Here is a 23,502-nt window from a genome sequence, read left to right as displayed (position 1 = left end):
TTAGATTCAACTGTACATCTTCCTGTTCTATTAGCAAACATGGTCATGAAGGCTTTTTACCTTGGGACAGCATTAGTGGATATCATAGTGTTTGATTATTAGCTTTGTGAGGGTAAAGAAGCAGGCTGCTTGCCATTCATTTTGCTTGAATGGCAAATCCATTCATTATGGATTGTGGCAAGCACATCCTGACTTTGGAGCCAAAAGCAATAGTTGTGCCTCTCTGATTTTGGCAACAATAACATACTTCTGGATTTGGCAACTCTACATGCAATTTGCCACTTAGGAAGGGAGTCTCCTGATGTTACAAGTGGTGGCAGCTCCCTTTGTGACTTGGTTCTTTAGTGCAGTTTGGGAGTTGTACAGAAAACTCAACCCCAAATCTGTTTCTTTAGCCCTTCCAGTGATTATGTCATTTAATATGTTATAAGAAATAGTTTTGCTAAAAACTAACAAGAATGGATTTTATTGTCTACAAAGGACCCTTTGCAGTATGACACTCCTCTAATTTCTTTTTACTTTTTTTTTTTTTTTTTTGCTGACTTCCAGCTCTGTTTTAGTGGGAGATTTCCTTAACCTTAGCTTCTAACCCTACAATTGAGTAATTGAGTTTTTAATTCATGTAAACATATGCATATAATATCTAAGTACGTTTTTCTTCTCTGAATGCTCCTGTCTTACAGTGTCCTCTTCTTGTTTTTCCCAGTAGATTACTGAGGGTATTTATAGATTTTTTTTCTTTTAAGTTTTCTTCTTTCAGCATAGTCCTTGTTTTTTCCAAGCTGCTATTGTCTGTCTGTTTGGGTCTATAACTTTGATACTAAAGACTTGGCTCAGTGATTCTTAACTATCTGTGCCTTGAAAGCCATTTAGAAGCCCTGAACATGTTGTTGGATGCTGTTACCTCTGGGCTTCCTTGTAAAGTGGTCTGGCTCTGCTCTTTCCTCAGGGGAACCCCTGATGTTGGCATCTTTATAGTTTGCTTCTTATCCAGATTAGATTCCCAAGAAAAATATTTCTAATAGTCTTCTGGTTGGGCTGGCTACCAGGATCCTGGATGCTGAATATAAAAACTGTAATGGAAGTCTAAGCATTACTATGTAAATATTCTCTAGTAAGAAAAAAGCAACAGTAGCTATGTTTAGTACATTGTCTCACCCTAAACTGTGTCCAGTACAGAGAAGCTTGGGAAAGTCAGGCACATATCTATAAGAGCAGAGAAGGGGATGGGCCATCTGAATGCTTCTAGAATAGTCTTTCAGTCATTCCTTCTCATATGTTTAGCTCCATCTTTACTCTTACTTTCAAATGTACCTGATGCCTTAAAATTCTCATCTTTGGGAGGGGAGGTTGTCTATCATAAATTGGTCTTTTTTTTAATTTAGTTTCTAGCTTTTCCCCACTGCCACTTTAAGTTTCAGCTTTCTTGGTGTGACTAACCATTTGTAACTTGCAAAGTTCTGATGTATATTCTCTCCCATTTTCTGTTTCTTTGTGGGTTTATGTGTTTCAAACAAAACTCCACTACTGTCATTTCAGGCAGATTAAAGAAAGACTGTTAGTACAGGTGGATGTGCAGAACCATGATCTGGACCTGCGAGGCAGTTAACTTTTCTGTGACTCACGAGGAATAGAGGATATTGATTTGTTGTCCATATCTTCATTCAATTAGTTATTAAGCATAATTGTATACTGTGTATTTTTTAACTGTGTATTATTAGATTTAAGTGTGTGTATATGTGTCTAAGCTTAGAATGGAGAATAGCTGAGAGAGAGAAGTTCTGTGTGCCCTAAAATATACACCAATTGCTTTCCTTCACTGTTGGTAGGACTTGCTTCAAGCTATACTAGTACCAAAGATTCATTCTTCACAATGACTTGAATATAATCAATGGAAAGCATCTTCAGGCCACATCTCTGCCTTAAACCCTTAGGGTAGGAAAAGGAATGGGGTTTTGGTTTCCTTTTATTATGTTTTATGTGATGGGAATTTGTATTTGCCATCCAGACAGCATGCATATTTGGCATTTACTGCTGGGAAATTGTGGCAAATCAGAAATGATTTGCTTGAGTTCAGCGAAACCTTTCACATCAGCAGATTCTCAGTGTTATTCCTTCCTGGTGCCTACAGCAAAGATTTAATAAACCCTATTTGCAAAACAAAAAGAGAAAAGGGGGAATGGCTCAATGGAAAGCCCATTAATGTTTTAGACCATTGACTGTTGAATCCAAATATAGATTTTAGGAAGGAGGGCTGAAAGCAGGTGAGGAGAGTGAATTTCCTCTAAAACATAAACCTATTTATTTCTTACTAAGAGGAAAGAGATTGAAGTTGAACTGTGGAAGGGAGATATTGACAGCAGCAAGTGTTCTAATAGTCATGGTGTTTGTTTGAAATTTCTTGGTTCCTAGAAATAATAGATTAGTTTTGCTGATTTTGAGGGAAAAAATTAGAATAGACACATGACTTCCCTTTTAACAAAAGGTACACTTTAAAAAATCTGTTAGGAAACAAAGCACCGAAGGGAAGATAAGGAGTATTTTGAGCACAATAGTTTAGTGGAGTTTTCACTGAGGCTCTACTGTCAAGCACTCCTAAGTTTGTGGAAGCAGAATCTCATTTCAGCCAAAATGTGTTCTTTCATACTTTGAGCCCTGGCATCACTTAGGGCATGGAAGATATTAGATGAACTAGAATCTATCCTTCATATTAATTGTGTAGAAACATGGTGTAAGGGGTTTCCTATTTTCACTGAATGTGTTTGGCTGTCTCTTCGGGGAAGATTTAGGGAATAGAGGGATAGCTTAACGGCTATTTGGATAAAAGAAATAGCAATTATTTTTTACTAAGAGTTGGAAAACCTGTATTTTAATTCAAATTTATCTCTGAACTAGTTGCTTGACCTGAAGCAAGTCTTTCAATTTTTTTCTTGGTAGTCTGTTTTTTTTTTCAATTCTGAGTTAGCATGTGGTACAAGAATAAAAGCAGAGACATTACTTTGCCAACAAATGTCCATCTAGTCAAGGCTATGGTTTTTCCAGTGGTCATGTATGGATGTGAGAGTTGGACTATAAGGAAAGCTGAGCACCGAAGAATTGATGCTTTTGGACTGTGGTGTTGGAGAAGACTCTTGAGAGTCCCTTGGACTGCAAGGAGATCCAACCAGTCCATTCTGAAGGAGATCAGCCCTGGGATTTCTTTGGAAGGAATGATGCTAAAGCTGAAACTCCAGTACTTTGTCCACCTCATGCGAAGAGTTGACTCATTGGAAAAGACTCTGATGCTGGGAGGGATTGAGGGCAAGAGGAGAAGGGGACGACAGAGGATGAAATGGCTGGATGACATCACTGACTCGATGGACATGAGTCTGAGTGAACTCCAGGAGTTGGTGATGGACAGGGAGGCCTGGCGTGCTGCGATTCATGGGGTCGCAAAGAGTAGGACACAACTGAGCGACTGAACTGAACTGAACTGAACAAGAATAAAATGAAACAGAATCTGGTGGTGTTACTTGGGGTGTCAAATAAAAGTTCATGAGGTGTTGGACAAAGCATAATTATTTAAAGATTAAAGCTAAATAACAAAGCATAATAGTGAACTGAATTGTTGGCATTCCATAGGGCAAGTAATACCACAAACGTTCCAGAATAAAATAATGAGAATGTCTGATATGAACTGTGGATTCATTCTAGATATCAGAGATTTCCCAGAAATGATTGTTATAATAAAAAAGGTTTATTGAGTGTTTAATATATATCAGGCCCTGTATTTCAGGCCATTAAATCATTAGCTTATTTATGAGCTTCATAACAACTCAGATTAATAGTTAACTATTATCATTCCTATTTTGTCAATTAAGTATCTCAACTAAAATCATACAGATAAGAAGGGGCAGGTTGGGGACTTAGAACTAGATTCCGAAGCAAAATATTCTTAACCACTGTGCTATGTCAAAATCTGGCAGCAATCGGAGATTTTGTAGAGAGTAAGATATCAAAAACAGCTAACACGGGCTTCTTTTCTCTCTTTTATGAACTCTAAGCTATCGGAGCTAGTAGAGGGCACACGTAATTGTTCAGTCGTGTCTGACTCTTTGGGACCCTGTGGACTGTAGCCCACCAAGCTCCTCTGTCCACGGGATTCTCCAGGCATGAATACTGGAGTGGGTTGCCATTTCCTTCTCCATTGGAGCTCGTAGAATATTCAGCAAATTATATACAAAAAGTATTTGTCAGACTGTCCTACCCTGTAGGAAATTCTCATCTGGTTACGGAGATCAGATGTTAGAGCAATATGAGTAAATAGTGTGTGATCATAGATGAAGAGGCTAGGCACACTTACCCTAAAAAAGAGCAAATTCATGAAGATTAATTTCACATATCTAAGGATAGTAATTGAAAGTCAAGCGAGATTTATTTTCTGGGACTCCAGAGCCATGTTTTGTCTATTTCTATACAAGAGATAGTGAATGTCCCTTCACTCAATGAGTTCAAGCGACATAGATATCCTGGAGGGAGTTCACACAGCCAGGGCTCTTCAGGGTCCTCTTCAACCTGAAAGTATTTAGAAGTCAAAGATATTTTGAAAAGATCAGTCTGGACTGAATGGACTGAAGAGGGAAGATTTCAGGGAGAAGGCAAACCTTGAGCTATGAGAATTAAGTGTCCTTCATGTGTGGGTTAATAGGTCAAGCTGCTTTTACAAGTCTAGAAACCAGAAGTTTCTTGAGAAGAAACAAGTTGAGAGCTGTCCTAGGGTTCATGTCTTGGGAAGATCGTCTGTTCTCTGGCCCTTTCTTGCATCCCCACTGTGAAGGTAGAAAACTTGTGGTGCTAGTCTTAAGGCCTGTCCATTCCAGGCATTCACAGGGTTCCCAGGTGCCTCTCCTTTAGCAAGCCTGCCCAGCCTAGCCGTCTGCCTTGCGCCCTTTAGATGTGCCAGATTTTGAGTGTAGAAAACCAGCTCTTTGCTCTGAATACTTACTTTGCAGGCATAGAGACTCACCAGAGAAAAGACGAGCCTTTTTTCAGCAGCACCCAGAAGAGATGGCAAACAGCTCAGAAAACCTCTCCATTCAAAGACATCGGTTGTAGTTTTTTTAAAAAGCAATACTTCACATCAAAGTCAAGAACAGAAATAGCACAGAAACTTGTGGTACTCCAGATTTCCAGGGATACCACACGAAGTTTTATTTTACCTTGAGAAGCTGGTTAAAGCCTTGAGACTTTTTCCTTCCAAATGGGTACACTGTTTCTGCTTTTGATTTACCATGGCAGGGCACTGATGGAGAAGGCAATGAGTCAGTCTTAGAAAACCTGGGGAGGGAGGTTTGTAACTTGTATTACCAACAGAATGGTGGAAGACATACTTCCTTATGTTTTTTTCCCTGCGAACTTTTGAAGATATTTGTTTCGCATGTAATTTTTGACACAAAGGCAAAACCCTACATCAAGGTATACAGTGTGGAGACTTAACATTCAGTATCTCATTTTTAAGTGTACTTTTCACGGGGTAAAACTATGAACATGGAGAGTTTCAAGATAGTATTAAAAATAAATATTATAGATCTGCATGCTTATTGAATATATACATCTTTTTGGAAAGTTGTCATTGACAATTGATTTCCCAGGAGAAGTCCCTCCGATGCCAATGCATTCTGTGTGGATTTTGGGGAAAAGACATCGAGATTCAGTGTTTGAAATGGTGTGTCAGCAAGTATTCCTCATCCCTCATCCACTCCTGGATCAAGCGGGCAAGGCATTGTTGCTGTTGGTGGTGGTGTTTTTGCCTTTGGCAAGGGGAGCTATCTGAGAATCACCGTCCTTTGGGAAGTGAGTCAAAATTGGATTCATTCAGTATGTCACTGAAATTTAGAATGAAGATTTGTTGATTCAGAAATGGAGATACAGGTGCCTTCTGTTCCTGAATTTCCATTATGAGTGGAATATGGAAATTAGAAGCTGCACCCATTCCTTCAGATCATTTTAGCCAAAATTTAAAAAAATTATATTTGAAGATATAAATATGTTTTGACAGGAGAAAATGGCTCTGGGATTTTTCTAGTATACCTTTAATGGAATATATGAATCTGCAGCCTGCCTCACTCCACAAAACATAGGTACTGAGATTGGATCTCAGTAGCTTACTGAAGCCTTCTCTTTTTCTTCTGTATAAAAAATGGCCTTTTCGCAAAGAGAGCACAACATTACATGCTAAAAAGTGATTTTGACTCTATCTTAAACAGGAAGACAGCCTTTAATAAAACAAGGATTGTGTTTTTTAGTTGTTTTCCCTCCTTTCAAGCATCGCTTGTTATTTAGTTCTATGCTTTGCCAATTATTTAAGAGCTTGTGTTGTGGGAAGTTCCAATTCAAAATATTTTGAAAGTTCCAATTCAAAATATTCTTCCTAAGGAGGATGGTCTGACATTTCTATTCACTTTTGCAGAAGAGTCCCAGGGCTGTGTAGACACTGTGTTGTAATTGTCGTTCAGTCGCTAAGTCATGTCCGACTCTTTGCCACTCCATGGACTGCAGCATGCCAGGCTTCCCTGTCCTCCACTATATCCTGGAGTTTGCTCAAGTTCATGTCCATTGAGTAGGTGATGCCATCAAATCTCATCCTCTGTTGCTCCCTTCTCCTCCGGCCCTCAGTCTTTTCCAGCATCATGGTTTTTTCCAATGAGTCCGCTCTTTGCATCAGGTGACCAAAGTATTTGAGCTTCAGCTTCAGCATCGGTCCTTTCAGTGAATATTCAGGGTTGATTTCCTTTAGGATTGACTGGTTTGGTCTCCCATAGTAGACAGTATGGGAGAACAAATATGGTCAAGGAGTCAGCTCCCCAAACCAGACAGCACAATGGAGACTCGTGGACCAATTCCAGGCCAGTAACGGCAGTGGGTCATTTTTCTGTAATAAGCAGAACTTGTTCTGGAAGACTTTTTAAATGTCTAATAGCAGCCTTTAAAAGTACTTAACTCACCTTGGAGACTTCCGGGGGAGGTGGGGGAGGGCGTAAGGAGTTCCTGTATCTCATTAATTTGCTTAAAGCAGACACCTTAGCAGTTACAGGTATTTGAGGTTTCATCACTTATGATCACTATCTTCATGGTACCTGACATCGCTTTTGGGATATCATTGATAGATCCTGAAAGAGAAAAAGACATTAGGTTAAAACTAGGGAAATCTGAATGAAGTGTGGACTTAACCCAATAATACATCAATATAGACTCATTAGTTTTGACAAATGGATCCCCTAATGTAAGCTGTTAGCAACAGGGAAAACTGGGTGTGAGGTACAAAGGAACTATTTGTATTATCATCACAACTTTTCTGTAAATTTAAACCTATTCTAAATTTAAAAGTTTATTAAAAAGTAATAGACGCTTGTAGAAAATTTGAAACGTACAGGGAAATTTAAAAACATTGACTTGCAGTTCTAAGACCCCAGAGGAACACTGTATTTTTGTATACTTTCATATAGAGTTAAATATGTATGCTTTGATAAGCTGCTGCTGCTGCTGCTAAGTCACTTCAGTCGTGTCCGACTCTTTGTGACCCCATGGACTGCAGCCCACCAGGCTCTTCCACCAGGATTTTCCAGGCAAGAGTACTGGAGTGGGGTGCCAGCACCTTCTCCACTTTTATAAGCTACATATACATATAATTCCATAATTTCCTTTTCTAATGGACAGCTTTCCAAGTCATTAAATATGTTGCAGCATTATAATTATTGCATAATATTCCATTATAAGAAATCAGGCCAGAATGTACTTAACCAATCCCTAATTGTTGGAAATGAAAGTTATTACCCACCTTTCATTATTATATATAAAAAATGCCATGATTTAGCCATGTAACTGTAACTTTGTACACATTCACTATTATTTCCTCAGGAGCTGTTTCTGGAAATGGTATTACAGCCTCAAAGAATAGGCATGTTTCAAAAACTATCAGTAGCTTTTTGGAATATAAATTGGAATTATGTAAAAAGCAGAGCTGATTACACATGAACAAATGAACAGTTGTATTGATGGTGGAGGGGTGGTCTGGAACCATTTAGGAAGCAGAGAAAGAGCTGATGCAAAGGTTCTATTTATCTATTTGGGGTGTATTTTTTTTTTGAGGCTTTATTGAAAACAACTGTGGATGGGGTAGGAAACTGGAAGAGAAAGACTAAATAAACAAAGCCCCATTGAGGCATGTGAAAGGGTTGAGTTAGGTGCTGGTCAGTGCAGGCTGGGCAAGAAGTAGGGCTCAAGAGATAGATGGGGACAGGCTGCGGCTAGGGTGCTCATCTCAGCCTCTGGGTCCTAGGAGGACGCACAGGCATGAGAGTCAGGCATCTCAAGGTCAGTTAGGTTGGGACTAGGATTCCCACTTTCCACGGGAAGGCCCTTGTCATGCTGCATCACCCAGAAGAGGGATGACCCGTACGAACTGACGGACAGTGGCTGCTTTAGGTAGGAACCGTCTTGAGATAAGTTAAGATGTGCCAGCCAGAGGAGAACCCTGCCAGTGTACGGAGGAGAAAGCTAGCATCCTCGTTTGCACCTTTCTGCCTGCAGGCCACTAGCAGCCAATTCTGAGCCAGCTGGAATGAACCTTTGCTGTTAATGGAGATACTCAATTGTCTGTACTGTGCACCGTTGCTCCAGCTGACTTCTAGCCCCTGCAGGCACAGTTCCTCTTTCCTACCCATTTGGTAGCTGCAGTCCGGGGCGGTGACCGGACTTTCCTGGCTCCTGCCCAAATGTACTGACCTAGATTATCAGCTTTCAAAAATGTATCCTTGTCAGTGCTGGGAACAGCCCCCCAGTAATTCCCTGGTCTGTCCCCCACCTTCAGGGATTTCCAGGAAACTCCTTGAGAGCCCACATAGACGCCTCATGTCAGGAGTGGCTCTAAAGGGACAGTGGTGTGAGTTGTGTCTCTGCAATCAGAGATGCTCCATGAGGAAGTCATCTCAGCTGTTTTACCTTGACTTGTCATTCTTCATGTTTTGTCCTCTTGCAATCATTCTCCTGCTGTAAATTCTCATTGCCTTTTCATGATGCTTTGAAACGAGGCTCAAATACTGCCTGGTGTTCTCTTCTTGTCAGTTCCCTCACAGGGCCTCATGTTCCTGCCATAACCTTGTGGAGTCTTCCAGTGTAAACTGTGTTTGCTGCCGGGAGCACTGGCCACCCACCACGGCCTGCTAAAAATGAGCAAGTTCAGGAAGTCAGAGAGTTCAGAGGACAGTGTAGAGAGTGCTGCCTCTGGAATAATGACCCACAGTCACCGAAGATGGCCTGAGCCTTTCCCCCACCGGAACACCTACTGTTTTCTTCTGTTCAGATTTGCAGAAAAATCTAGAAGGAGATCAGATCTCTGGACAGCTCTCAGGTGGTAACCTCACCTGCTAAGTTCAGTGTTTGGGGAAGGAAATAGGTGGAAGGAAAAGAGTGTGAGAACAATGGTAGCAAAGCAATTGAGTAATATCCAAACAGTGTCTTTGGTTTGGAGATTCACAAGGCGATGAGAAAACATCCTGTTAGTGGATGAATATAGAAGAGCATGTGAAACGTGACTCATCTAACCTTTCAAAAACTGGAAGTGCCCACACTTGGCTCTGTTCCTCTCCTCTGCCCTCTGGCCATCCCTGCCCCCCGCTCTGTTCTTCGCAGGACTGGGGTATGCAGAAGTAGGCTCATCATAATTGTTAGTCCATGACGTGTCCTCATCATTGATCCATTCATGACCCGCTTTCATGTATTTGGTCATTTTTAATAACTGTTTCTTCTATTCATTGGACTTCCCTGGTGGCTCAGATGGTAAAGAATCCACCTGCCAATGCAAGAAACCCAGGGTTTGATCCCTGAGTCAGGAAGATCCTCTGAAGAAGGAAATGGCAACCCCCTCCAGTGTTCTTGCCTGGAGAATTCCATAGACAGAGGATCCTGGAGGGCTACAGTCCATGGAGTCACAAAGAGTCAGACACAACTGAGCAACTAACACACATAATAGGAACTGGGCTATTTCCAGATTTTTGCTCTTGTGTTTACCTTTACCTGTCATTTTCACACCCAGGGCTGAACTTCCCAGCACCAGATGGCAGGGAGCAGTGAATCACACAGCTGGGCTGCAGGTCCCAGCATTCTGTGGTCCTATCTCTTTCTATTGTATGTTTCCCAGCTCTGACATTCAGAGGTTCTGCCATTCTTCCGAGATTCTCCTCTGTGCACCTTGAACACAAAAGCTGTCCTTTGGTAGGACAGACTTCAACCTTACCTGTGGCAGAGGAGAAGCGTGGACATGAACTAAGCATTAGTGTACCCCAAGGGGTTAGAAATAGGTTTTATGTTCTCTGGGAAATGTTCAAAATCTTTGGTCTTGTTCCTAGCCACCGCATTGTTCTCTTCAATATTAGAGGGGGATTCCTGGTGGGACCTAGGTCAGGAACTTTCTGCCAGTTTCCCTTAGGAATATTTTGAACAATATAGTGAATTAGTAAGTCTGTTGTTTTGTTTTGTAAGTGTTTTCCCAGTACCCTTTAGCACAGAACTACTTGGAACACGGTGAGGAGATAAGACAGGTGTCAGTGCCACCTTGTCATTTCTTAGTCTTTCGCTCACCAGTGTGGCTACACCCTTCTCAGAGCGCAGGGCGTCAAGCCTAGTGGCAGGAGCAGTCACCATTGAATGAAGACAACGCGCACACTGAGAGGATGAAAGGGAACAAGAACCAGACCATGTAAGTGTTGCCCCCCGTCAGGAGTAGGCTGGAACTGGGGCAGCCAGACACCCCCAGCGGCGAGTGTGCCCCCCTCCAGAGCCCCTCAGGAGTGCCCAGCGATTGTACGGGCATCAGTATCCCTGTGGGGCTTTGTATTGTTCACAGGGGCAGTTCTGCCAAGCAGGATCCTGCTTCTATTTTGTTAAACGGGTGCTGGGAACTCAGAGAAAGAAAGGCAGGAACATTAAAGGGAGAGGAAGAAAATGGATTCTGTCAAGTTGTTTGTACAGTGTCTCCTTTCTTCCTCATCTCCCCGTAAAATAATTGCTGTAGGACGATAATAGAATTGCCTTCAAACAAACCCAGAGTCGGTTATCTTGGGTGGAGGGAAGTAAGAAGAAGTGTACCAAATGAGATCGCAGAGTGCAAATGAAAAGAAATATTGATCTAGAGTCAAGAGCCAGCCTGGAACAGCAAAGAGGACAGGAGATGTGTGTGTGTGTGTGTGTGTGTGTGTGTGTGTGTGTGTTTTAAATCAATACCATCTTGATACTAAGCATTTGCCCCAATAGCAAAATGGATTATAGGAAAAAAGCATTAGGGTACAGAACTCCTCCACTCTGGCTCTATTCTTTTTTTTTTTTTTTTAAGAAGGAAGACTTCTATTCATATTATATAAAAGCTATAGAGAAGATATCAATGGCCATAATGAACTGAATCTTACATATTATTTTCTTATAATATTTAATGACTGTTTCTTTCATAAGGGTGATAAATTGAATAGATAGAAATTTCCTTTCTTCTCTTTAAAAGGAAGCTGTCTTCCGACCTACTGCAGTGGCATGGCTCCTGTGGTGTACATTTACTTGCCATTGGCTTTTCTTTGTTTTCTTTTTAGAGAGTTCCATGCTTTGATTCTGTTACAGACTCTCAGTGGTCTCTTCTCATGTTTGTCAGTTTCAGCACTGAGGCCTGTGGTGGTCCTGATCGAGCACACTGTAATGAGAACTTTAGGTACTGTGCATTTTTTGTTAATAGTCATTCTATTTTGTTCACCGTTTCATTTCAGTAAGAATGGGAATAGGCATAGTAGCTCCCTTACTAGTTTGTAGTGCTCACATAAATCTATTCAAACAGATATCAGACCACCTCCTAAGGAGGTGAATTTGACTCAGGCAGGAGGGCAGGGGAGGAGGGAAGGAATGGAGTAGATGGACACAGAAACGGAAATAAGATGTCTCAATATATTACTTATTTTTTTGTTTGTTTGTTTAACCCCCGATTGAGGGGTTTTTTAAATACAGTTTTTAAAGGTTTCACTCCATTTACAGTTTTTGCAAAATATTGGGTGTATTCCCCATGTTGTGCAATATATCACTGAACCTACTTTATCCTCAGTAATTTGTACCTGTCACTCCCCACCCTTATGTTGTGCCCCAGCCACACTGGTAACCACTATTTTGTTCTCCCTGTCTGTGAGTCTGCTTCTTTTTTTGTTTTATTTACGAGTTTGTTGTATTTTGTAGATTCCACTTGTAAGTGATATCGTACATTATTTGTCTTTCTCTGACTTAGTTCACTTTAGCATAATGCTTTCCAAGTCCGTCCATGCTGTTGCAAATGCAAATTTTCATTCTTTTTTATGCCTGAGTAATATTCCATTGTGTATATACCACATTTTCTTTGTCCATTCATCTGTTGATAGACACTTAGGTTGCTTCCATTTATGGCTCTTGTAAACGGGGTGCATGTGTCTTTTGGAACCAATGGTTTGGGGTTTTTTTCTACTTTTGAATATATTTTGAATTATGTGAATGTCTTTACCCACTTAAAATACAAATAGTAAAATAAAATTTTGAAAAAAATAAGGAATCAACAGGCACTGCCAGCATTATAAATGGCTTTGATGTCTTTGGTCAAGATCATCATGAAAGGACCATTCATTTGATTGACAACCATCTAGTTGACTGTCTTCCAGGTGCCTGGTGAGGGGACAGGTTCTAAAGTGCTTTTGGCAGTTGAATCATGTCATATTCATAGCGTTCAGACTCTTTGATTTTCCCTGTGCATGCAAAGTCACTTCCATCACATCGGACTCTTTGTGACCCTATGGACCGTGGCCCGCCAGGCTCCTCCTTCCATGAAATTCTCCAGGCAAGAATACTGGAGTGGGTTATCATTTCCTTCTCCAGGAGATCTTCCCAACCCAGGAATCAAACCACATCACAGTCTCTTGTGTTGGCAGGCTTGTTTTTTACCACTAGTGCCATCTGGCAGAGAAGGCAATGGCAACCCACTCCAGTACTCTTGCCTGGAAAATCCCATGGAGAGGGGAGCCTGGTAGGCCTGCAGTCCATGGGGTCTCTAAGAGTCGGATATGACTGAGCAACTTTATTTTCACTTTTCACTTTCATGCATTGGAGAAGGAAATGGCAACCCGTTCCAGTGTTCTTGCCTGGAGAATCCCAGGGAGGGGGAGCCTGGTGGGCTGCCGTCTATGGGGTCGCACAGAGTCGGACACGACTGAAGCGACTTAGCAGCAGCAGCAGTGCCATCTGGGAAGCCCTGATATCTCCTGTAGGTGTGAGCAATCCCAAGTGCATATTAGGCCAAACATATTCCTGCTGAATTGAACTAAACACTTTTAAGGTGGAGTTTTGTGAGGAAAGGAAGGCAAGCTTAAAAAGTAAAATATTTTGATAACTCCTGGCATGTAAGAAAATTAAAGAAAACCAACCAAGTTCGACATCTTCTGCTCAAAACACTAGTTAGCTGTGTGTTAAATTATAGTGCCAAAATTCGTTCACTTTTCATTTGCATCTGATTCATCATTGCTCTCATTTTTAATGTTCTTAAACATTACCTGTTGAAGCTGTTAGAATCCAGTAAGTGCCTTTGCAATCTCAATTAAATAACCATTTGGGGCTCTTAACATTTTAAAATGAGATGAACCCAGCCCTGCAGCTGAATGGGTAATGGATGGCAGATCTCAAGGGAAGTAGGACTGTAAGTATTCTCTCTCAGAAACATGGTTCCCACCTTTTACACAGGAGGACAGCACACCTTTTCTGCTTCTCCGTCAAACACTGTGTCTTTGTCCTGAACTAATGTGAGTGATAACTCTGGGTACCCTTTCAAGAAGAGGAAGAAAATTGAGGGCAAGGAGGAGTTAGTCATTGGAACCTGGGCAGGGGCACTGGAATCATTTCCTTTTCAAGAAAGTAATCTTTCCTTTGTGTTGAAGCCAGGAAACAAGACCAGGAAGCTTGGAGCTGTGCTTTTGAATATAAATGTGTATTTAACAAAATTACTTCCTAAACATTGAGTTTGAGGTGGATCCAAAATTTTCTGGCCAGGAAATGGGTTGTTTTAAGATTCATCCCAGGTCAGGGTAATCTAAAAGAAATCAGCTGCTCTCTGGGTGGTCTTAACTTCTGGTTCCCAGTCAAGAGGGCCCATCTTTTTAGTTACGGAAGCACAAGGATGGTTTGAGGGCTGAATCAGATCTGCGTTGCTTCCCTTGCCTTGATGCTTATAAGCCTTATCCATCCTTCCAGCCACAGCTCAGATAACATTTCGTTCATAAAAAGCCATCTTGCGTCTACCCAAACCCACCTCTCTCCCAACTCCCCTGCTCCATTCAGTGTGTGTTCTTTCCCTCCTCCAGACACTTAATTACACGCCTGCTGGTGATAAGAAATCCACATCACGGTATTTATCATACCCTGCCTTGTACTTGAGCACTTAGGGACTTGTCATTTCTCTTCTGAAAGGCAAGCTTCCTGAGGAGTAGGGCTGTCCTTGAATCACCTTGTCCTTCTTTCCCCTTCCACTCATCTCCTCCCCTCCTCCCTCACCACTTATCCATCACTTTGCCTTCTGTATGCAAGCAGTAAATATTTGTTAAATGAAGGTTATTTGTGCCTTCAGATTTTCTCAGAAGAATAGAATAGTCACACTCCTTTCTGATCCAAGTGTTGGCAGTTTAAATTCTTTTTAAGCCAAACAGAAAATTTACATAAACATCTCTACTCAGCTGTGATTCCCTCTAGGGGAATTTAGGAAAGTTAGGAGCGTAACATTTTGCCACTCCCCAAAGAAGAGTTTTCTCATACCATGACGCTCCTTCCCTGCCAAGAGACCACCCCTCCCCATGCCTCATCCCTAGGGTTCCTCAGCCCTGCAAAGGAAAACAGCAAAACAGCGGGATTGATGATCTCTTGGATGAAAAATCTCAGAATCTAGAACACCAACTAGATATCCTTTTGTGTTTTCAACATTTTAAAATGATTGGATAGTTTATACTTTCCACTCTCATTAATTAATTGATTTAATTCATTGCATTCACAGAAAGATCAGTCTTACTATTTTATCTGTGCAGTGTTTTCATTTCATGTTCTATCAGTGAGACACCTACACTTGCGAAAACAGGCATCATAATGCACATTCATGTCTCAGAGCCATAGAATGTTAAAGCCGAGTGGCACACTCCACATTCTCCTAGTGTAGCTTCATCCTAGAAATGATGAGATTGAGACCCACACAGCCTGACACGCCCATAGACAGGTAGGCAGAATGGGCACGAAGCCAGAGCTCCCTGACTCCCCTGGTCAAGTGCTGTCTCTCTCTGAAGCTTCCCCTCCCTCAGAAGCATGGCTGGGACATGGTGAGCTCCAGGCCAGTGCATTACAGTAAAGTTCATTCCCACAGAGAACAGCTGCTTCTCTCCCAGAGGGATCGCTTAGTTTTTAAGCCAAATCCTGAGCCTGGAATGCTGTTCTGGTCCATGATGGAGCAGGTGAGGAACTGCAGAGTGGTTCACTGGAGAACCATTTCAAGGTGGTTCACAGGAAGGAGCATCACCTCCCTCTCAGGAGACAACAGACTGAGCTATGACTCTTTTAAAGGAACTTCCCTAAGGTTCCCACGAACATATTTTGTATTTTCACATAAATTCCATTTTACTTCTTTGTCTCAGCAAACAACCCTTTTCTCATATCTGAAGAACTAGCCATTTTGATTAATTTTACTCTTTCAATTAAGATTACCTTTCTCCCATGACAATGCGTGAACCATACTGGATTTCTGCTAGGCTTATATTTGGTGAACAAAGCTTGTTGACATTAGGAGCTCATGTGAATTGTGTTTCTCAGATATCTGTCAAAAGCATAGTGGCCAAGATGACATGCATGAGATGGAACCTGTGACATATACCTGTCAGTGCATGTGGGGCTAGGGGCTTTCAACAATCCTCTTTTCCACATGCCTGAACAACAGGAAAGGAGGCTAGTCTCCTAACAAATTCCATTATAATGCAAATCTGACATCAGGGTATAAGCACTGGACACCAGAATCTGAATGGCCCTTGTCCTCTCCTCAGACATTGATATACAACCTGGAGCCTGCCCTTCTCAGTTCAGACCACTAGTTAGTGAATCTCCCTTCCTCAAAAGGAAGAGAGGAGTGAGTATTTTTACCAAGGACAAAACAAGTCCCTCCCCCCATCTCTGTCACTCAAAAGTTGCCATTACTCCCATTCTGAGTGCTCAGTATATGCTCCTTTTAGTTTGGGATCCTATGAATGCTTCCCTATCTCATTTATAGGGCAGCAGAATTGACGGGGATCTTCAGCACTTGCCTATCAGCAAGAATAGGCACCTCGGCTGTCCACAGGGGCTGCGTTGGGTACAGATCTCTAGATACGTCGTCTTAGGAACAGAGTGCCCACAGGAGTCCAGGCGGATGTGGCTGTGTATGCTGTGTTCGGACACTGTCCCTATGAGTTCTCCCCTCATACCCTCACTGTTCCTGGTAGCCAGCAAAGAATGAAATGGACTTGCATCTGCAGAATGAGCCTCCTTCCCAGGGAGCCCTCAGGAAGAGGGGGAAAGTTAATGATCACGGTCCAGCACAAAGGAAGTAGACGGACGCGGCACACAGGAGGCAGTGACCTTTGCTGTGCTTCCTTCTATGGTGACGCCATGGTGGCTCCCATCCAGACCCGGAAGTTGCTGTTCTCATCTGTCCTTTTCACCAGAATCCCAAATCAGTCAGGCTGTGGGCATTTCCACCTTGACGCTCTTCTCTCTGGAAATGTGGCCTTGGGACAGCCATTCTTGCCCTTGAGAGAGTGACTCTCCTGAGTGTGTCCTCCTACGCCTCACTGAGGGATTCCATTGCTTCTCTTATTTAGGGTCTCCTTTAGAAGGTGCCTCTCTTGAACACTGGCTTGGCTCTTCTGGCCTGTTGAACCATCCATGGTCACTGAAATCTACCTACCATTTCTTGCTTGGGTTATTTTTTTTTTGTTTTCATCAAAATGCACCCTGAAAACCCTTGAGATGCAAGAAGTGTCTCCTGTTTTTGCCTGGAGTGCCAAAAATGAATTATCAGGAACAAACTCCCATTATAGTATTATCAAGGAATACATTTTCATTCGAGGGGGCCTCCTGAATCTAGAATGTTTGCTGATTCATCACAAGTGTGGCTGGAGCTTCTCCTTCCACTACGTGTGGGGGTGGGGGGGGGAATGCTTCCTGAGCAAATGAGTAGAATGCTAAGATGTGTACAAAAAAAACAGTTGAATCTATTAATTAAAAAAAGATAACTGGCAGTTTAAGACTAATCGTTTGCTTGCAAACAGTGTACTTCCTTTGTGCTCCTGGTTAAGATTTAATACCTCAGAGCCCTAAAGTGAATGTTACAGAGAAAAGCCATGGACATTTTGGGAAGAAACATCTTGTGCCAAGGAAAAGTCATGTGGCTGAGGGAGCATCTGGTGTTGGCCTGTGAAAGATGGGAGCAATTTAGAGGTACAGGAGGAGACTTAAAGGCTCCCAGGCTGAGAAGTCAGAATGAGCAGTGATATACAGACAGGTGGGCTAGGGTGTGTACAAGGCCCTGGGAGGAACCTGGCACTTTGTGGGGCCGAGTTCCTGGTGGAGTCAGTCTTGAACATGCGGAGTAGAACATGACAGCAGAGAGATGGGGACCAGCCAGGCAGTCAGTACCCAGGGGCGCTTTGGGTCCATTGCATTGTATTCCTTAAAGAATTGAACGTTTATTTTTCTGAAAATAAGTTTCACAATCCACCTTGAGTTATTAGGGCTTCAGAATGACCTACCATAGATAAGTGACAGCAGTGTGACATGTGACAGCAATGGGAGCAACTCCCACACAGTGCCATTTGCACAGACTTCTTGCTGTGCTCAGTTGCATTTCTTCTCATGGACTGTAGCCCTCCAGGCTCCTCTGTCCATGAAATTTTTCTGTCAAAAATACTGGGAGTGGGTTGCCATTTCCTCCAGGGGATCTTCTGGAGTCCGAGGTTGACCCTGTATCTCTTGCGTCTCCTGTACTGGCAGGCAGATTCTTTACCGCCCTGCCACCTAGGAAGCCCCTGTACTACACTTAGCCAAAAGGCCAAGAAGCAAGACTTCCTGCTAACTGTGAGGATCTAGACATGGTGGCTGGGAGTCAAGAGAGCAACCTGTGCAATACATCTGGGGTGGACACTGGCTTCTGCTTGTAGAACCCTCAGGGACATCATGGACCTCCTTAGCAGAGGAAGCAGATAGAAGATAAACATTAATTCTATTCCTGTAACAATATCAGATGCTGAAGTACCCTTGATGATGTGTGTTAGTCACTTCCTCAAAGTCTGCGTGGAATTGGCACAGTTTTGCTAGTGTTTATGACTCTGTGCTGACTTGTGACTTCATCTATCTATCTATACAGGGTTACAAGTGACTTAGAACTCCAAAATGTGCATGCCCAGAATCCTCTGTTATCAATGACCACAGATATGGAATTATAGCAACTGAGAGGGACCAGGAGTCTGTGAATGTGCTAATAGACCAAAAGTTGAGTTTGAAGACATAAATCTTTGTGGGAATCTTGGCATAGTTTTGTTTCTCTATTTGTTTGATATTGCTAGCTTCTGGAGAGTTTTCCATGTTCATGGAAATGTCAGAACTCGTGGGTGGTAAGATTCACTGAAGGCTCAGTAAGGGCTGATTAGGGAATGGCTCTGCTGACCATAGGGATCTTGGCCTGTGGAGTCAGATGGGGGAAAAATCAGTTCAAGTTTGTACCAAGTCTAGGAAGTCGTCCTCCATTAGAATGTTTGGGGAGATAATCAGGCAGTTGATCCCTATAGCCATTAGGGGAACAGGAAGAGGCACCAGATCATAGGTAAAGCCCCTTCATGCAGATGCAGTACCTGCGTTACCTCATGTGTCCCATAGAAGCAGGTGCTTAAAGAGTTACTGCCTCTAATGAGCAAGGTGAGTATTTTTGAGTCTGTGGTCCTAGGCAATGACATTTGAGTGGACTGCATCTTAGGTTATGGGAAGATGTCAGAGTTTCTGAGTGAGCGATCTTGACATTTAAAAACTGGGACCTGGTCTTATCCCAGTCCCTCTGGGTACCATCCAGTATGAACCTTGACTGGAGAGCAGCAGCGCAGTGCAGTGGTCCGTGCCCTGGAGGCGAGATCTTTTATCATTTGCTTCTGCAGGTAGTAAATATCCAGCTGCTCGCTGCACTGTAAGAGTTCAGGTGACCTTTGGGCCACTCACATCATCATCTGGCACATTCCTAATGTACTGTTTGACAGAGCAAGACCTGCAGTACATCCCCATCCTTTCCGTGGCCATTGTGGAAACCTTGGCAAACTACCCATCACACCTACACAGAGCGTCTAAGTGAGCTTTAGTTCTATCAAACTAATGTCCTAAACTGAACAGAGCTTTAGCTTGCACACCAAAAGAATGCAAAATATTGCTTTTGAAGGGGTCAGTACAAGTTATAATTTTTTGTGATGATATAAGGAATTCACACATTTGGCCCCTGGTTAAAGGGGCTAAATGTAGTTTTACAACAAATTTAAGTTAACTTGCAATGCACTATCAGTGATCTCTGCTCCAAATTTCAGTCCAAGTAGAGTGAGGTTTTGGTGCCAAATTAATTTCATGCAAAGAGTTTGAGAATTCTAAGTTAGTCAAGTCTACTGACTGGCCTGCATGATCCTTCAGTAAGTTTTTTGTCACCTGACATCAGCTATGTTTGCTCTTGGTATTCATTTTTTAGATTAATTTATTTGTTTTAATCGCAGGATAATTACTTTACAATATTGCGATGGTTTTTGCCTTGTGCTGTGTGTGCTTAGTCGCTCAGTCGTGTCCGACTCTTTGTGACCCCATGAACTGTAGTCCACAAGGCTCCTCTGTCCATGGAGATTCTCCAGGCAAGAGTGCTCTAGTGGGTGGTCAAGCCCTCCTCCAGTTGATCTTCCCAACCCAGGGATCGAACCCAGGCCATATACCAACGTGAATCAGCCACAGGTATACATGTGTCCCCCCCATTCTTTATAATGCCTTTTCCTAGTGAAGATGCACAGTAACATCCAGTAAAAGTAAAGACCTGCACTCCACAGTGAATGAACTGAAAGATAAGGGGAAAACTCAACTATATCCCTAAGCCCCTGGGCACAGGTTTAGTGACCATGTTCAGCATTTACTGAGAGTAGCTACATCTTTTTCTGTCACAGAGGAACCCACCCAGGATGGCCACTGCTCTCCAATGCAGATTGGCTTAGTCAGAATCGCCCTTGGTCGAGGCTGTAGGTCCGAGGGAGAGGAGTGGGACCATGGAACAAGCAAGTGGAGACCTGCAGACTTTGTGACCAGCTGAGTTTTGAGAAGAGCTGACATAGCCACCATTGCGCCTCATCTCCCTGAGGCTGTTTGCCTGCCAGTTATGTTCTGGCTTATGTGGAGATGGTCAGTGGGTAGTCGTATGGAGGAGGGTGTGTGTATCGCTACTCACGCGGCACCAGAGGATCAGGCATTTTACTCTTTTTGTTCTGAATCTTCATCAAGGCTGTGCTATTGAAAGATCCCCTGGGATTTTCCTTAGGAAGGACTCATTTACCACAAGTGGCATCATTTATTTCGGAAATGATTCCTAGGCTGTTCCATAAATACTAATGAAATGCTTAACAATGTGTTCCACCTTGGAATTTGCAGCAGAAGTCACAGAGGTGCTGGCTCTCCGTGCAAGAGAAGCAGCTCTTTACCACGTATCAGAATTTGTAATCAGGTGTGCCTGGTTATTCTTTTTTTCTTCTCCCTTCTCTGACATTGCCTTAAATGACTCCAGACAGAAAAAGAAAAACAGAGACACAGCTAAAAAAGAGATTAGAGTAAGTGAGATATTGCTAACCACAGCCATCAGGACCTACAGCAAATACTTGATTATCACTGATCAGAATGGAGATATTTCATGTGATACATGATTAAATTAGAACTCTGTTGGTCGCCCTCCTGAACTGTGCAAAGACATCACCTTTTATTTGCAGGATGTTTAACATGGTAGGTAGATAACACATACAGATATATAAAAGTACAAATCAGAGTGCTCTTTATTCTGACAAGCACAAAGTGTGATGTTTAATAGACAGTACACAAGGTATAAGAGTAGGACAGTGTCTGGGACTTGGTGAGTGACCTTGAGGATTTCCTCTGGGGGGTCAACAGCTATGGAGAGTGGACAGACTGTCCCCTTTTCTGTATATCTGTCATATTGCCATCTGGTCTAAGTACTGTCACCTGTCTCCTAGTCTACTGCACTGGACGTTCCTAAGTGATTTTCCTGCTTCCATGCACCCTCCTACCATGACCAGGACCTGCAACAGCTAGCCAGCATTTTTTAAAATGTGAATCAGATTACATTCCTGCTTCATGCTTACAAAGCCTTGTCCACCAAGGCCTTCATGATCTGGCACTTCCTTGTGTCTGTGACTTCACTCATTCTTTCCTCCTCTTAGTATTTTGCAGTCTTTCTTATCCTTGAACATGTCCAGTGCTTGAGTATCTTTGAGCTTTGTCATTAGTTTTTATACCCAAAAGGCTTATTTTGACCAAAGAAGGCCAGAAGGATTGTTTTGGGTGTGTCTAGATTATAGAGAGTGCTGCAGTGAAACAAGGAAGATGATGACAGAAGAAGAGCCATTGGATAACATTGTTTGGAGACTTTTTTAATTTTCCAGGGACAAATTTTGGAGAGTGATGAGCAGGTAGGGAAGCAATGGTCTGAGCAGTGAATGCCTAGGACGCAGTAGAGGACTCAGCACACGTAACTCTTTTCTCTCACTACCACATTTCTTAAAAAAATGGATGGAGCTTTAGGACTGGCCTTACCAATAGGAGATTCTCATAGGAAAAGAAAACCTTAAGCATGCTCACAGGAGTAGGAGAAGTCTGAAAAGAGGGAGTTATGGAAGCTTCAACTAAAAGTAGGGGTAATTGGAGAAAGTTTCCAAAAGAGATGAGCAGAAGAGGAGGAGAACATGAGCCAACTTGGAGAGCTTTGCAAGTATATTTTTATAAAAGGAAGTATCAGAATTGCAGTGAGTGACCAATTCATATGTTGAAATAATACCCCCAACGTGATGGTGTTAGGAGGTGGGGTCTTGCATTCGCACCTAACAGGGTACAAACCTGCACCCCCTGCATTGGACGCACAGGGTCTTAACCACTGGACTGCCGGGGAAGTCCCTGGCATACTTTTTCTCAAGGTACAACTTACATATTGTAAGGTATATGAATCTTAAGTGTATATTTCAATGAATTTTTTACATGTGTATAAAACCACACTTCCCTGATGGCTCAGCAGGTAAAGACTCTGCCTGCAATGCAGAAGACACGACAGACACGGATTTAATCCCTGAGTTGGGGAGATTCCCCTGGAGCAGGAAATGGCAACCCACTCCAGTATTCTGGCCTGGAAAATCCATGGACAGAGGCGCCTGGTGGGCTACAGTCCATGGGGTCACAAAGAGTCAGACACAACTGAGCGACTAGCACTTTCATATAAAACCATGTAAGCATCAACTATATCAAAATATAGAACCTTTCCAGCATCCCAGAAAGGTAATCACCTCCATCTATTTTGACCACAGTTGCCATAGATTAGTTTTGTGACTGTATAGCTTTATTGAGGTATAATTGATATGCAAGTAACTTCACATATCTGAATGGTACAGTTTAGTAACTTTTTCATGCAGAATCATCACAATCAAAGTAATGAACCTATCCATTACCCCCAAAAGTTTCATCGTACCCCTTGGTAATCCCTCCTTGGCCCCAGGCATTCCCATACCAACCCCCCACTATGTGTAGGCAGTCACTAATATGCTACTAATATGAGTTGCTTCCATATCTTGGCAATTGTAAATAATACTGCTGTGCATGCTGAATCATTTCAGTCATGTCTGACCCTGCAACCCCATGGACTGTAGCCTGCCAGGCTCCTCTGTCCATGGGATTTTCCAGGCAAGAATACTGGAATGGGTTCCCATTTCCTTCTCCAGGGGATCTTCCCAACCCAGGGATTGAAGCTGTGTCTCTTACATCTCCTGCATTGGCATTGGCAGGCAGGTTCCTTACCACTAGCGCCACCTGGGAAGCCCCAGTACTGCTGTGGGGTGCATGTATCTTTTCAAATTAGCATTTACTTTTTTTCTTTTTCAGATATATACCCAGAAGCTGAGTTGCTGGATCATATGGTAGCTCTATTTTTAGTTTTCTGAGGAACCTCCATACTCTTTTCCATAGTGGCTATACCAGCTCACATTCCCACCAACAGTGTACAAGAGTTCCCTCTTCTCCACATCCTCCCCAACAATTTGTTATTTGCAGACTTCTTGCTGATAGCCATTCTGACAGGTGTGAGGTGAATTCTCATTGTGGTGGTCCAGTAAGAACTGGAAAAGTGATGCCAAG

General features: G+C 42.6%; 1 protein-coding gene and 1 long non-coding RNA gene across 7 annotated transcripts in view; one reads left to right on the top strand and one right to left on the bottom strand.

Annotated features, from left to right (window-relative positions):
* STXBP6 (syntaxin binding protein 6) overlaps positions 1–23,502 on the top strand; it is a 279,081-nt gene that overhangs the window by 178,468 nt on the left and 77,111 nt on the right. The gene's annotated exons all lie outside the window — the stretch shown is intronic.
* On the bottom strand, positions 6,163–10,212 carry LOC133234403 (uncharacterized). The gene is made up of 3 exons (XR_009732126.1): positions 9,324–10,212; positions 8,980–9,200; positions 6,163–7,148 (listed from the first exon to the last, which is right to left on the bottom strand). It is a non-coding gene; the product is annotated as an uncharacterized LOC133234403 (long non-coding RNA).

The sequence above is a fragment of the Bos javanicus genome, chromosome 21 (assembly GCF_032452875.1).
Source record: "Bos javanicus breed banteng chromosome 21, ARS-OSU_banteng_1.0, whole genome shotgun sequence".
Taxonomy (NCBI): domain Eukaryota; kingdom Metazoa; phylum Chordata; class Mammalia; order Artiodactyla; family Bovidae; genus Bos; species Bos javanicus.
This window is presented reverse-complemented; position numbering and strand designations above follow the sequence as displayed.